The sequence below is a fragment of the Citrus sinensis genome, chromosome 1 (assembly GCF_022201045.2).
Source record: "Citrus sinensis cultivar Valencia sweet orange chromosome 1, DVS_A1.0, whole genome shotgun sequence".
NCBI classification, from domain to species: Eukaryota; Viridiplantae; Streptophyta; class Magnoliopsida; order Sapindales; family Rutaceae; genus Citrus; species Citrus sinensis.
In genome coordinates this window covers 6848184-6862929 of record NC_068556.1, presented here as the reverse complement: position 1 = coordinate 6862929, position 14746 = coordinate 6848184, and the positions used below count along the sequence as shown (strand labels likewise).

The 14746-nt window shown below is 30.5% G+C and overlaps 1 long non-coding RNA gene across 1 annotated transcript; it reads left to right on the top strand.

Annotated features, from left to right (window-relative positions):
* The first annotated feature begins 12311 nt into the window (after window positions 1–12311).
* On the top strand, window positions 12312–13277 carry LOC102611286 (uncharacterized). The gene is made up of 2 exons (XR_001507925.3): window positions 12312–12594; window positions 12713–13277. It is a non-coding gene; the product is annotated as an uncharacterized LOC102611286 (long non-coding RNA).
* The last annotated feature ends 1469 nt before the right edge of the window (window positions 13278–14746 follow it).

The following is a 14746-nucleotide window of genomic DNA, read 5'->3' as shown; positions in this document are numbered from 1 at the left end:
ATACTAAATACATAGAATGGTCATTAGGCATATGTAAATTATTATTATTTCCGTTGTTTTAGATTTTGGGATATGACCAATGACTATGGTGCATCAGTCAAACCATATGGTTGTAGCCCTTTTGTTATTATATTGATAATAATATTTTTTATTATTTTGCTATTAGTAATAACATATCACAGAAAATTGTTCCTTATAATCTAATGTAATGACAATAAACGTAAAAATTGTTACAGATAATAAAATTTTGCTACAATTTGCACGGTGCAACGGATGCACCATAGAAAGACCCTAATCAAAGAAGAAAAATGAAGCTTACATGAATTTTGTTTTTAGCATATACTGACAAAAGTGTGTTAGGTGAAGTGACTGAAACTAATTGTGAAAAATTTGGGGGCTTTGGTTAAATTTCATTTATATTGATTTAAGGGTGTGTTTGGAGTATGTGACTAGTGTATCATAATATTGTTTATATTAATTTAATATCAAGGCCATGTTTGGAAAGAAATTGTATTGGGATAGAGGGGATGTGCTGACAATCGGGTTTAGCTTAATGTTCCAGTCGCCGCATTAACGTTTTGCTTTTGTTTCTTTTTTTTTTTTTTACTTTTGTTATTTTAATAATAATAAATAAATATAACTTTTTAATTTAATAAATTATTATATATTATTAATTTTTTTACATAATAATTATTAAAAATAAATTAATAATTTTATAATTTATTATTCATATTTTAATTTTTATTATATTAAAAATATAACTAAATAATGTATTATTTAATTATATAATAATTAATATATATATAACTGATTAATATTTAATAAGTTAATATAACTAACAATAAATATTTATATATCAATAAATTTAAATAATAGTAATTTAAAATTAATACCAATAAAAATAATAACATAAAATATCATTACGTTATGATATTATTTAGAGATTATTTGATTAAATTATTTACTTTAATTTTTTTTCACATGTTATATATTTAGAAAATACTGAAAAATAAATGTTATGTTGCCGAAAATATAAGGCTATAAATTTCGATCTTTACAAAAGAATTGTGATACTTTTTAACATTTATACTAAAAAATATGATAAATTTCTAAAATTTAAGATTTTTATATTTAGTATTTTTCTATGTACTAATAAATATTATTTTCTAAATATATAATTTAAGTTAATCACAAAAAATTAATACAGTACAATGTAGCACCAAACATTGTACAATATTATTATAATACAGTGTTAATGCAATACAGTATAATATAATACACCTGCATTAAAATAATGCAATAAAATATAATACAATATAGTGTACCAAACACACCCTAAAATAAAAACCAACTATATTAGTTTAAATATAAGTAATATAGGAGGTTTAGTTGGTGGAGTCAACTTCTAATTTATATGGATTGCAAATTATTATAAATATAACTTAGCATAACTCGCATTTAAGTTATATTATGATTTTTTTTAATAGAAATAATAATGCGCACGTTGCTGGTCAAACTTTCAAAAAAAAATATGATTTTTAAAATGTGCAAATCAAACCCAGTCAAAGGAGGGTGACTACTTAAAAATAGGGGCAAAGTGAAATTCAGCATGTGATTTAAGGTTTATGTAAATAAAGATTTGCATTTGAATTTGGGCGTGCCTCCTCCATGTGTTGTGTGTTCCATGGTGTAGATTCCCCGCGTTCGTCACATGGAGCTTTCTATTATTATTATTATTATTTTGCAATTTTCACCTTTTTATTTATTTATTTATGATTCTCAAATTTCACAAAGTTCAGATTCAAGTAACTAAACTAAATAAATCAATAGACAAAACACTTGGGAGATGCCCGAGGCAACTTAAAATTTTGAAATTTTCACATAGAACTTAGATATTGGAAGGTTATCGTTTCTAATTGGGTTGTCTTGCTTTGACCACTTGGCAGTCAATTTTCTTCCTATATTGAAATTTTTGGCAATTATGAAGGGCTAGCCATTGACGGAACATATTATTAACAAGGGGAGAAATATTTTCGAAAATTTACGGGTCTACTCCCTTCTCATTTTTTAATTTTTAAAAATAGTCACGGTCCCAATTTTCTTACAATGCAAAACACATCTAAATCATCACCGTGATTCTCCTTTCAAGCCCATCATCTCTTTTCTTCCTCAATCCTCCTTATTTAATTTATTTTGTTTCTGCAACCATTTGTTTTTTTTTTTTTTGGGTTATCAATACTAGATGTTTTGCTGAGGGATTTTTTCACATAGAAAAGTTAGGCTTATATTAGAACTGAAAATTATCAAATAATTCATAAATTTCCGGTACAAAATTATGGCACACTTACTTCATATTTACCCAGTCAACCTTATTTTGGAAAAAATCTTGTATTGTTTTGATAAAAAGACTGAGAGCCTTGTTCGTGTTTTATTTTGTTCGATAGCATTTTCCCTCAAATTGATTAAAAGACTTGTGCCATGTCTTTGGTGTGTAAATCGTAGGCTTTAATAATTGGATTTAAAATGGTGGGCGTGCGAGGTGTCCAGAAAAAGAGCGACGGCAAATGCGTCCAAAAGTGATGTAATAATTAGTTAATTTTGTCAAAAAGTTGGGACTGTGGTCTTTCTTTTTCTTTTTTTTGTTTAATTGAAAAATGAGAAGTGATAAGATCCGTATATTCTTCAGATATTTTTGACATTGAAATGAAAGAGACTATATTTTCCCGATCTCATGAATTGTTTGACGCAAATTCGTAGCATTTAATTTAATTCTCATTGCTCTCATGTTTCTTGTGGAGACACTCAGAGAAAGCATTGCTGCCATATTTTGGATTCAACATGTTTGAACTTCACTCGGTCACTGTAGCACTCTCATCATTTCTTTGCACTATTTTTTTTTTATTAGTAATATTTTGTCCAATTATAAAATGAAAAATGTTAAAATAATGTCATAACTGTTGGTAAATACGGTCAATAATTTTCAATAATAATTGAGGTTAATCATTCTGCATAATGCTTGATCTAGGGTTGAGCATAGAATCGGATTCGGGATCAATCCAATCTAAACTGATATGATCTCATTTGGATCAGATTCAGATTTAGAACTAAATTTGAGCGAATAAGAATTATAAATAAGAAATAAAATTAAAAACAGCCCTAATTCCTTAAAAGTACGTTTGACACACTGTATTATATTATGCTGTATTACATTAGTATTGTATTATAATAATATTATATAATATTTGGTACTACACTGTATTGTATTAATTTTTTTTGTGATTAACTTAAATTATATATTTAGAAAATAATATTTATTAGTACCTACAAAAATACTAAATATATAAGTTTTAAATTTTAAAAATTTAACATTATTTTTTAATATAAATGTTAAAAAATATCATAATTTTCATAAAGATTGAAGCTTATATTCTTATATTCCCGGCATCATAACATTTATTTTTTAGTATTTTCTAAATATATAACATGTGAAATAAAGATCAAAGTAAATAATTTAATGAAATAATTTCTAAATAATATCATAACGTAATGATATTTTATATTATTATTTTTATTGGTATTAATTTTATTTAAATTTATTCATATATAACTATTTATTATTTTGTTATATTAAATTGTTAGATAATAATCAATTATATATATAAATTATTATATAATTCAATAATACATTATTTAGTTATATTTTCAATAAAATAAAAATAAAAATATGAAAAATGAATTATAAATTTATTCATTTATATAAATAATTATGATGTAAAAATAAAAGAAAATAAAAATAAAAATTATATAATATTATATTAAATTAAAAAGTTTTATTTATTTATTATTATTAAAAAAAAAAGTAAAAGCAAAAGCAAAATGCTAATGCGGCATTAGCTAAACCCGACACACATTCAGGTTTAGCTAATGTGCTAGTTGCCACATTAGCATACCCCCTTAATCCCTTGCAAATTTTTTCCAAATATGGTATTGATATTAAGCATATGTAAACAGTATTTTAATACCCCATAATTCCATTTTCCAAACAAACCCTAAAATCCTAAATAAAAAATAGAAAGATCTGAAGAAGCACTCGCTGCCGCATGAACTTAACCAATCTCTATTAGAAAATGACAGCTAGCTGTCAAGTCCCAAGTTGTCAATGCTCTGCATGCCGATGACATCCCAACCAATAGCTGCTGAGCCCGTGAGCTGCTCGCTGCTATGATACTAGCTGAAGCCACAAGCAAAAGTTGAAGTCTCAAACCCAGCTGCTACATTTATTTGTTGGCAAATGCTATGTTACAATTAATGTAACATACACACTCAACAACAACCACACAAATTATGTGGGCCCATCATTTGTGTGGTTGTTGTTGAGTGTGTATGTTACATTAATTGTAACATAGGGGCTCCTTTATTTGTTTATTGCAAGGGTTTCTAATAGAGTTGGATCCATCAAAGCTTGTGAGGTGTAGAGTTTATAAGAATAGGTACCTTTGATTTGAAAAACTTGTAAATGTTTTGGTCTTTTGAATTGCTTGTGAATTTGTTTTTTATTTTGCCTCCATGTCATTCTCCTTATTTTTTTATGATTGTAAAGTTGATTGTTTGATTCAGCTTTCTTGCTTTTAGGACGCAATTGTTACCGGAGATCTCAATAAAACAATTGATGTTAAAATGAACACTTTCATTTTTTTTGCCTTTCTTTTTTCCATTTGCTAGCTTACTGTAATTTTTTTTTTTTTGTGGTTTCAGTTTTGTATTGTAACTTGAAAGTAATATGAATTCATCTGATTTATTCGAATACAATTGAATCCAAATTAATCAAAATTATTCATCCGATCCGAATATATTTGGATTGAATTTGAGTTGAATTGTGTTCATATGAGTTTTTTACCAATCTAAAATCCGATTGAATTGACCTAAATCTGATCCATATCTAAATTTGCCTACCCCTGGTTTGATAGTATCATTTAATCACCTTTAAATAGCATAATTAACAATCCAACTAAGACATTGTGCATAGGATGTGGTAAATATGATTTTTTAAATAATAATTTAATAAAAATCATAAATAACTTATAAAATTTTCATCATATAAATATAAGATAAAATCAACTTAATTTTTATATTACAACAGTAAATATTTACAAAATACTTTAATATTATAATTTACCCAACCAAAATACCAAATAGAACATCTCCTTTGGAGTTGTTGGCTATAATGTGTGTCTTCAATCCAACACCAATATTTTTTAAAAAAATAAAAAAATCTAAAGTCTCTCACCTTAAGAAAATCTAGCTTTCAAGAGACCTTTTAAAGTCATAGGCCTACCTTGAAGACATGGGCCTAGTTAAGCCCAATCCATCCCTGTGCATATATCTTCCTTAGATATGGATATGGATCTTATAACTAGGGGTGGGCACGGTTCGGTCCGGTTTGGTTCGGATCGAAATTAAGCATAACCGATTTACATCGTTATTTTATAAAAAGAACCAAATAAGAACCGAACTCAATAAAAACCGAACATAAATGAATATTTTCGGATCGGTTCGGTTCGGTTTTTTCAATTTTGGGCCTATTTTGAATTTCTAAATTTTTAGCCTATTAGACCTCATGAATGTAATAATTTTTTTCAACAATTAATTTATCCTAATTTCATTGCAAATATTAACAATAAATACAAAGTATTCAAAACACATTTTCTCACTAATATCTTACTTACTACTAATAAGGCACTTATAAAATATGAAATATTAAGATTTCAAAATACATAATCAAACTCCAATACTCTATCAACATAAACATAATGTTGTAAAGATAAATAAAAATAACAACAATTAAAACTTACAACATAAAATAAAAAGAAAATTTGGAAACAAACACCAACAACAATTTATATATATATATATGTAATCGTGTGTGTGCATGCATATTTTAGTTATCTTACGCAACCAATTAAAATTTAACACGTGTCTATTTAAATAAAATTTCAAGAATAACTTGGTTTTTCGGTTTAGCTGAGTAAACCAAATACCAAACCTGCATTTCAGTTTTTTTTACAAACCATATATTTCGGTTTTTTTTTTTAAATTCCGAATGGAACGGTTCGGATCGGTTCGGTTCGGTTTTCTCTAGTGCACGGTTTTTTTGCCCACCCCTACTTATAACTATGAATTCATATATTGGTCTATTTGACGAATTATTCATTATAAAGTGGTAATATAAAATATATATTTACTATAAAAATGTTAAAAATAACAAAAAGTATAAGTAAAATATTTTATTATTAATTTTTCTTTCTCACCAAAACATATTTTTCTAATTTTTAGTACTTAATTTTTTATATTTTAATTTCTGTTGATATGATTTATTTTATTTATAATAAATATGAATAAAAGTATATTTAAAAATGATGATAATTTTATAAAAGTATGCTGGTAGGTGGTTATTAGCTATTAAGACAATAGTAAAAGGATAAACGATTTATATTGATTTTAGGAGAAAACTGGCAATCTCTCTTTATCATCCATTCCAATTAATTTATAATTTCTTAATTTTACACCCAAATTATTATAATATTAATTTAATTTTGATATAATATATTAATCTCGCTAAAATCAATTCAAATAAATGGGGAGTTTTGGTCAGCGACTGTTAAAGAATTCACTAGTAGGATTAGGGATGTCAAAATAACCTGGACCCGGCCCGGACCCGGACGAACCCGGATAATCCGGGCCGGGTTGAACCCGTACCGGAGAGGAAAAAAATCCGGATCCGGAATGGGTTTTAATAACCCGGATTAATCCGGGTCCGGGTCCGGGTTTGGGATAACCCGTGTATCCGGAACCCGGACCCGGATTCATTTTTTATATTATTTTTAATTATATTTATTAGTAAATATAAATACAAACATAAAAAAAAAACCTAATTCTATTTTGCAACTCAAAGTCTCAAACACCCAAATCGCGATTTACCCAAACAAGACAAACCCTAGCTGTGCCGCTGCCGCTTCTGCTGCCTTCCGCCTTCCGCTGTCCCGCAAGCAAGTCAAACAACTCTCGGCTGGGTTCGCCACCGTCGCAAGGTTGGGTTCCGTCGTCGCAAGGTTTGGTTCAAGAAGCTTGTGAAAATTACATTTCCTTTTACTGTTGATTTTGATTTCCTTGTGTGAATTTTCTGGGTTGGGTTTTCTTATGAGAATGTTGGGGATCAGTCGAAGATCATGCCGCATAATGTGTTTAGAATTCAGTCTAGCCCAGGATAAGGAAATGTTCTTACTCTAAGGATCAGGATCAGGAAAAAGATAATATTGAAAAAAATTGACTGACGCCAACGTAGATGACCATAAGCTCGTCCCACTTAGAACAGCGAAGTTAAGCAAGAAGATTTTGCACAACAAATTGAAATCCCAGCATACAAAAATGATTAATATGGGGGTATATGTCTTATCCGTATGTTATTTGGCATATGTATGCGTGCATCTGTCTTGTTTGTTAACACATCTTTGGCTCTATTTTGATGAGAATTTTTCACTTAGAGACAACTCGTGATACACTATCTAAAACATACAAAATCAAGCCAGAACAATAATTTTGAAGGCAAAATTTGACAATGAAATCAATAGAAAAAGTAAGTAGTAAATGACACCACCACCTGGCGCAATCAAACTTGTGATTTCACTTATATAAATAGATTAATGAATTATAGTTGTTACCCTGCTGATTAATTGGTTGCCTCCACTGACAAAAGTAAAATAGATTAATATCCCTATCTTGGTATAGCTAGAAATGTAAATATGTAATCTAAGTGTCTAGATACATGTTTAGCATTCTATTTTTTCAACCATGTGGATCCAAAATACACTATATTAATTAATTAATTAACAGCAACTCACGCTTTGTTGTGTTCTGTTGTTCCATTTACCAGGCTTTTGACGAGGCAATTGCTGAGTTGGATACCCTGGGTGAGGAGTCCTACAAGGATAGCACTTTGGTCACCACCGCACATGCTTGCAGCAGTGCAGTTCGTTTGATTCACCGGCGTGAGTTGCTGTTATACTTTATTTTATGTTTGAAATGTTTGAAATGTTGCTGTTGCTGTTACAGTTAAAAATAAATTGTTGATTGTGCTTGAAATGTTGTTGATTGTTGGTGTTAATAGATTCGAAATTGTATATTTCAAATGTTAGGAAGCTGTTACAGTTAAAAATAAATTGTTGTTGTTAATGGATTTGTTGCTGTTAATAAATTCAAAAATGTATTTTTGAAATGTTAGAACTTCGAACATTGTTACAGTAAAAAAATAAATATAAAATGGAAGAAATTGGAGGAATAATGGGTTAGTTTAATTTGTTTTGACATAATTCTTGTAGGGTGTTAAATTCGTAATGGAAAATGAACAAAGAGTTGATTTAGATGTTTCCGAGACTGATGAAAGTGTGGGTGTGAGGGTTGGCATGGATATGGCAGCAGAAAATAATGATACAGCTGCTGAATTAGAACATGATTCAACAACAGTAGAGCAGGGGGGTGGGAGTCGGAGTGGCCGTGGCCGTGGCCGTAGGGGTAGGGGTAATACTACTGCTGGCGCTTCAAAAAAACGAGGCGCTGGCAGCGAAGGGAGCAGTTCAGGTAGATTAGTTTCTGATGCTTGGAATCATTTTAAAAAAGTTAAGTTAGGCAAGGAAGTTCAAGCGATTTGTAATTATTGTGGGTTAGTTATGCAAGGGCATTATTCTCAGGGCACTAATCACTTGATTAATCATGCGAAACGTTGTCCTAGAAGGTCAATCAAGAATGTGCAGCAAATGCATCTTTCTTTTTCTTCTAAAGCAGATGGAACTACTGTTCTTAGTAATTATAGTACTGAACCAAAGTGGGATATGGCAACAGTGAGGATTTTTATAGCTAGAATGATTGTAATGCATGAGCTTCCGCTATCATTTGTTGAGTATATTGGGTTTTACGAACTGTTAAAGCTTCTCCAACCTTCAATTGAGACTATAAGTAGAAACACTATGAAGGCTGAAATTTTGAAACTTTACGATATTGAGAAGACGAAGGCAATGAGTGTTTTGGAAGCTTGTGACAGTAGAATTGCAGTGACTACAGATATGTGGACTGCTGGTAACCAAAATAAAGGGTATATGGTTGTTACGGCACATTACATTGATAACTCGTGGGTGTTGCGAAGTCGTATTATGAGGTAATATTCTCAAGACTTTTTTTTTTTCGTTTCAACATAAATGAATGTTTGCATTATTTAATATTTTGATTATTTTTTTTACATTTTTAGGTTTATATATGTGCCGGCTCCACATAGTGGTGAAGTTATGTGCAATGAGTTGTATGAGTGTTTGATGGAGTGGAATATAGATAGGAAATTGTCTACTGTAACTGTTGATAATTGTTCTGCAAACGAGTCCATGATTGATTTGTTGTTGGGGAAATTTTCAGCTAGTTCAATGATTATGGGTGGGAAATTCCTTCACATGCGCTGCTGTGCACATATATTAAACTTGATAGTTAAGGATGGTTTATCTGTGATCCACAAAGAAGTTGAAAAGATTAGAGAGAGTGTCCATTACTAGACAGCAACACCTTCTAGATTTGAAAAATTTGAGGCTGCCAAAAAATAATTAGGTGTTAAAGAAACTAAAAACTTAGCACTTGATTGTAAAACTAGGTGGAATTCCACTTATTTGATGCTTAGTACAGCTTTGTTGTATAAAGATGTATTTATTCGTTTAAAGGAGCGTGATAGAAATTATACATCTTTGCCTAGTGAGTTGGAGTGGAATTTTTCAAAACTTATGTGTGATTATTTGAAGAGTTTTTATAAGTTAACAGAACTTTTTTCGGGGACACGATATCCGACATCTAATTTATTTTTTAGCAAGATTTGTGAAATTAGATTGTCAATGAATGCATGGTTACAATCACCAATTGAGGGGGTAAAAAATATGGCCACTAAGATGATTGCGAAGTATGACAAATATTGGGATATTATTCATGGAGTTCTTGCTGTGGGTACTTTGTTAGATCCTAGGCGTAAAATGTTGTTAATTAACTTTCTATTTCCCAAAATCTATGGAGAAAGAGCTGAATTTGAAATTGAAAGGGTGCACAAATTATTTGTTGATTTAGTGCATGAGTATGAAGTCAAATATTCATCAAATGCAAATTGGGGGGTTAATGGTTCAGCTAGTTCTGAAGGTGCTGCAGCAGATGATTCTATTATGGTAGACTTAGACTTAGATGAGATGGCTGATGAGTGGGAATCATTTAGAAATCAGAACTCACAAAATAATCATTTCAAAACAGAATTTGAGCTTTATCTTGAGGAAAGTACTTTGCCTTCAACTAGTCAATTTGATATTTTGTCATGGTGGAAGAATAATCAAGGCAAATATCCTATACTTGCAAAGATTGCGAGAGACTTTTTGGCCATTCCTGTATCAACAGTTGCTTCCGAGTCCGCCTTTAGCACTGGAGGTAGACATTTGAGTCCTCATCGTAGTAGACTTCAGCCATCTACAGTGGAAGCATTGGTGTGTACTCAAAATTGGTTTTGGCTTGACCACAACCTAAAAGGTATGGAAAATTTATTTATTACATAAAATAAATTAATTTGTTATAATATCAATTTATTACTAACTAGCTGTTTTGTTTTTTATTTTTATGATTTATTCATGTTTTTTAGATGGAATTCCAGAGGAAGCAATACTTTCTGCAGAACAGCTTATTGATGAAAGTTTGATGAGTGAGTTGTGAACAACAATGAATCAAGTGAAGAAGAATAGAAAATGATGGAGAAAAGTTTAAACTTTGGATTTGTAGTTTTTAATTTGAACTTGTGTAATTGTTATGGATTTATATTTGTGACTGTTTTATTACTTGAAACAGCCATTTGAATTGTAGAGTTTGCACACTAGCTGTTTGAATTGTAGAGTTTGCAGAGAGTTGATTAATTGTGATTTGTGAGTACTGGATTATTAAGCCATTAATTGTGATTTGTTGTTTAAGTCTTAATGATGTTGGTGGTAGACAATTATATAGGTTTAGATTTTAGAAACTTCATGTGGTAGACAATTATATATGTTGCAGGAGCTGTTTGTCCAGTGTAAATCTCATATTTTTGTTTCTATTAATATTTTCTTTAGTTACATTAGTTGTGTTTTGGTTCTATCACTAATAATGAAAGTGAAAATTGAAATTTTATTATTGATCCGGGTTCAAAACCCGGAATCCGGGAACCCGGATTTTTCCGGGTTGAACCCGGACCCGGACCCGGATGGAAAAAACCGGGTTTTAATCCGGGTCCGGGAAAAAGAAAATGACGTCCGGGTCCGGAACCGGGAAGGCTAAACCCGGACCCGGACCCGGATTTTGCCATCCCTAAGTAGGATCAATCGGCAACTAATGGCCATAGATGTGGTAGTTGGAGATGGTGACAATGGTGGTAGAAAGTAGCTAGGGCTTTTAGAATTTTATTTATTTTTTTATTTTTTTAAATTTTTAACAAGGGTAATTATGAAAATAAATGAGATTAACTAAAATATGGGGTTGGTGAGAAAAATTAAGGGTAAAATATTATTATTCTTTATTGGAATGGAGGTATTGCGTGCAAACAAATTAATAGTTTGTAAAATAGCTAGTTATTTTAACTTAATTTTTATTTTAAATTTTGACATAAAATTTAAGTTATTGATACAAAGAAATTAAATAGTATATAAATTTAACATTCAATGCTTGTCATTGGATTTTTTTATAGAACTAAGTGGGCAAAAAAGCCTGGCTGGCTCAGGCCTGCAGGCTTTTGGCCTGCCCTCCACTTGAGTGTATAGACAAGAACTTAAGAAAAAAATGTTAGGGCTACACTCGGCACTCTTTTTTTTTTTTTTTTTTAAAAAAATTATAAATTAAAATAATAAGTTAAAATTTAAAAACATAATAGAAAAATAAAAAATTTTAAATTTCTAATTCATAAATCAATAATGATTGAAAATTTTAAAATTATAATACTAAAGTCCCTCTTAACCATTAATTAATTAAGAAAGTGTTTAAATTAACAAATTTAGTATTAATAAATTAAATCTCTAATCTTTTATTTTAAAAATATTTTTTAATTCATTGTTATTATAATAATTTATTGATTATTAATTTATTTTAAATGTATAATTATTAAAAAAAAAGGTGAAAGTCATGACTCAACCGAAAAACTCGACCCAAGCTCACGTTGTGCCATCTCTAATTGGAAAACAGAAAATACGTATTTCCGTCGTAACGGTTAAGAAAGAATGTGTTAGTATATTATTTGCAAAATTATGAATTTCCATTTCCACCCCTGGGCGTCACAACACCCTGGCATTTTCGGCTGAAGCAAAGAAGAAAAAGGTGAGAAGGAAAACAAAGGTCTGCAATTTTGAATCCAACGCAGTGGCATCTTCAAAGATGGTATCGAGATTATCTTCCCGATTGCAGTCTCTGTGGCCCACACTGAAAAGAAGCTCACTCTCTCCGCTGAAGCACACCTTCCAAACTCAGGCTTCTCACCTCTGCCTCTACAAAACCCATTTTTCGCATCTCACGGTAACTAACTTCAAGAACACATTTCTTTATTTTCCCTTATTTTAAGTAATTAAAAGAACTCTATTTAGAAACCTTTTTGTTTATATTTTATAAATAATTCAAACATGCTTCTGATTAGGTTACCTGTGGAGCTGAGTAGTTTGGAATCGATGCTGCCACTGCATAGTGCAATTGCTTCGGCACGGTTAAAATCAAGCTTGCCCTTGGAATGTCATTGCTGGGGTTTAGTTCCTCAAGGTTAGCCTTACTTTGTATTTCAATATTGAAATGTATTTCAATTATTTGGTGGGTTTTTGAAAAGGGGATTGATTATTTAGGTGTCTTTCAGTCAACGCCTCGTTTTTTGCATCGATAATTTTAGTCATTTAGACATTTGTAACAGGCTATCAAGAATTATCTAGCTTGTCAAATTGCGATAAAATCTGACAATTGAACCTAGTGTTCATAAGATGAAGTGGAAAAAGCCAATTGAAGGAGATCGATTGGGAGGGTAGAATCAGTATGTGATCAAACATTTGACCCTGGGATTTTCTTTTGCTCTGTAACCACTGTCAATTGCTTCATGATAACGAAGCTTGGAATGATTAATGAAGCTTGGAATTAGAAGTTGTCCATGACTTGGATAATGACTTTTACCATTCTTTCAAAAAACCTTTATATTGAAGTTAAAGCTTTTGTCTGAATGGCGAGGTCAATGTGTTTGCTGAGGCTTAGGAAATGCGTAAGCTGAAATGTGGTCTATGTTGTTACAACTGCAAGAGGAGACAATATAAATGATATGCTCGAGCATTAGGTGCTAGTCTGAGGACATGATGCGTTGTCTTGGGATAGGTATTAATTAATTATGAATTGAATAATACACATGCTTTTTTTAGCTGATATCCCATGTAAACAAAATACATCATATACTTGAAAAAAAAAAAAAAAACTGTTTAGCTCATAAATAAATAAACATCTAACTTAGAGATGACCAAATCCTCCACAGATTTGGAGCTTCATGGAGCCCCACCTCAAATATGGTAAATTTTGAATAATTATTGGGGAATGGGTGGGGAATGAAGGAAAAATAATTCTTAAATTTTTAACGGGATGGGATTTGGTTTTGTACTCCCTAACCCATCCCTACCTCAATCCCCATTATATGTGAGTACTTTTTTAATTCTTTGTTCAATAATTTTTATTTAATCAATTGCAATGTTGGTTAATAAATTTTCTTTTTATTTTTATCTAATATAAATAGGTTATAAATAAAAGAAAATCTTACATTATAATTCTTATTCAATCCTAAAACATTATTACGTTTTCTTTTTCTCTCAAGGTACTGCTCTTTTAAAATATTTTTTAGTTTTGATATTATTTCAAGACATTATTTTAACTTTTTAGAGATTTTTTAAATAATTTAAATATTATATAATGTGGTAATAATTTTATTTAAATCTTTAAATTTTAATTTACTGAAATCATCTATCCATACCTATTACAAAATAAGTAAATGGGAAATGGGGTGGGGATGAAGAAATTATTTCCCACATGAGGAATTTCCATCCCCAACCTACTAAATTTATTGGGAGATAAGTTGAGGAATAGAGGTGAAATTTTTAATGGGGTGGAAAATAGGGTAGGCCTCCCCACCCATTGCCATCCCTGATTTAGCTTGCTTAACTCAATGTGAAAGATCCTTCAAGTCTGAAGCGTTTTTCGTTGTCCTCTTATTCTTTTTATATTCAAGTGCATTGCTGATGGTGGGGTGGGGATGACGAAATTATTTCCTACATGAAGATTTTTTATCCCCAACCCACTAAATTTATTAGTGAATAAGGTGGATAATGGAGACGAAATTTTTAATGGGGTGGGAAATAAGATAAGCCTCCTCGCCCACACCCAATTCCATTGCCATCCTCAATTTAGTTGGCTTAACTCAATATGAAAGATCCTTCAAGTCTGAAGTGTTTCTCGTTGTCCTCTTATTCTTTTTATATTCAAGTGCATTGCTAATGATGATCCTTTTAATAGTTCTCATACGGTAATCTTTGCCCATGTGTACAACCCATTTTGTCTTGTGCTTGAGAGATTAGGCTGATTGCTTAGCATAATTCCCATTATAATTTGTATTCTTGTATACATAAAATATATTATAGTCTTTAAATGTCTT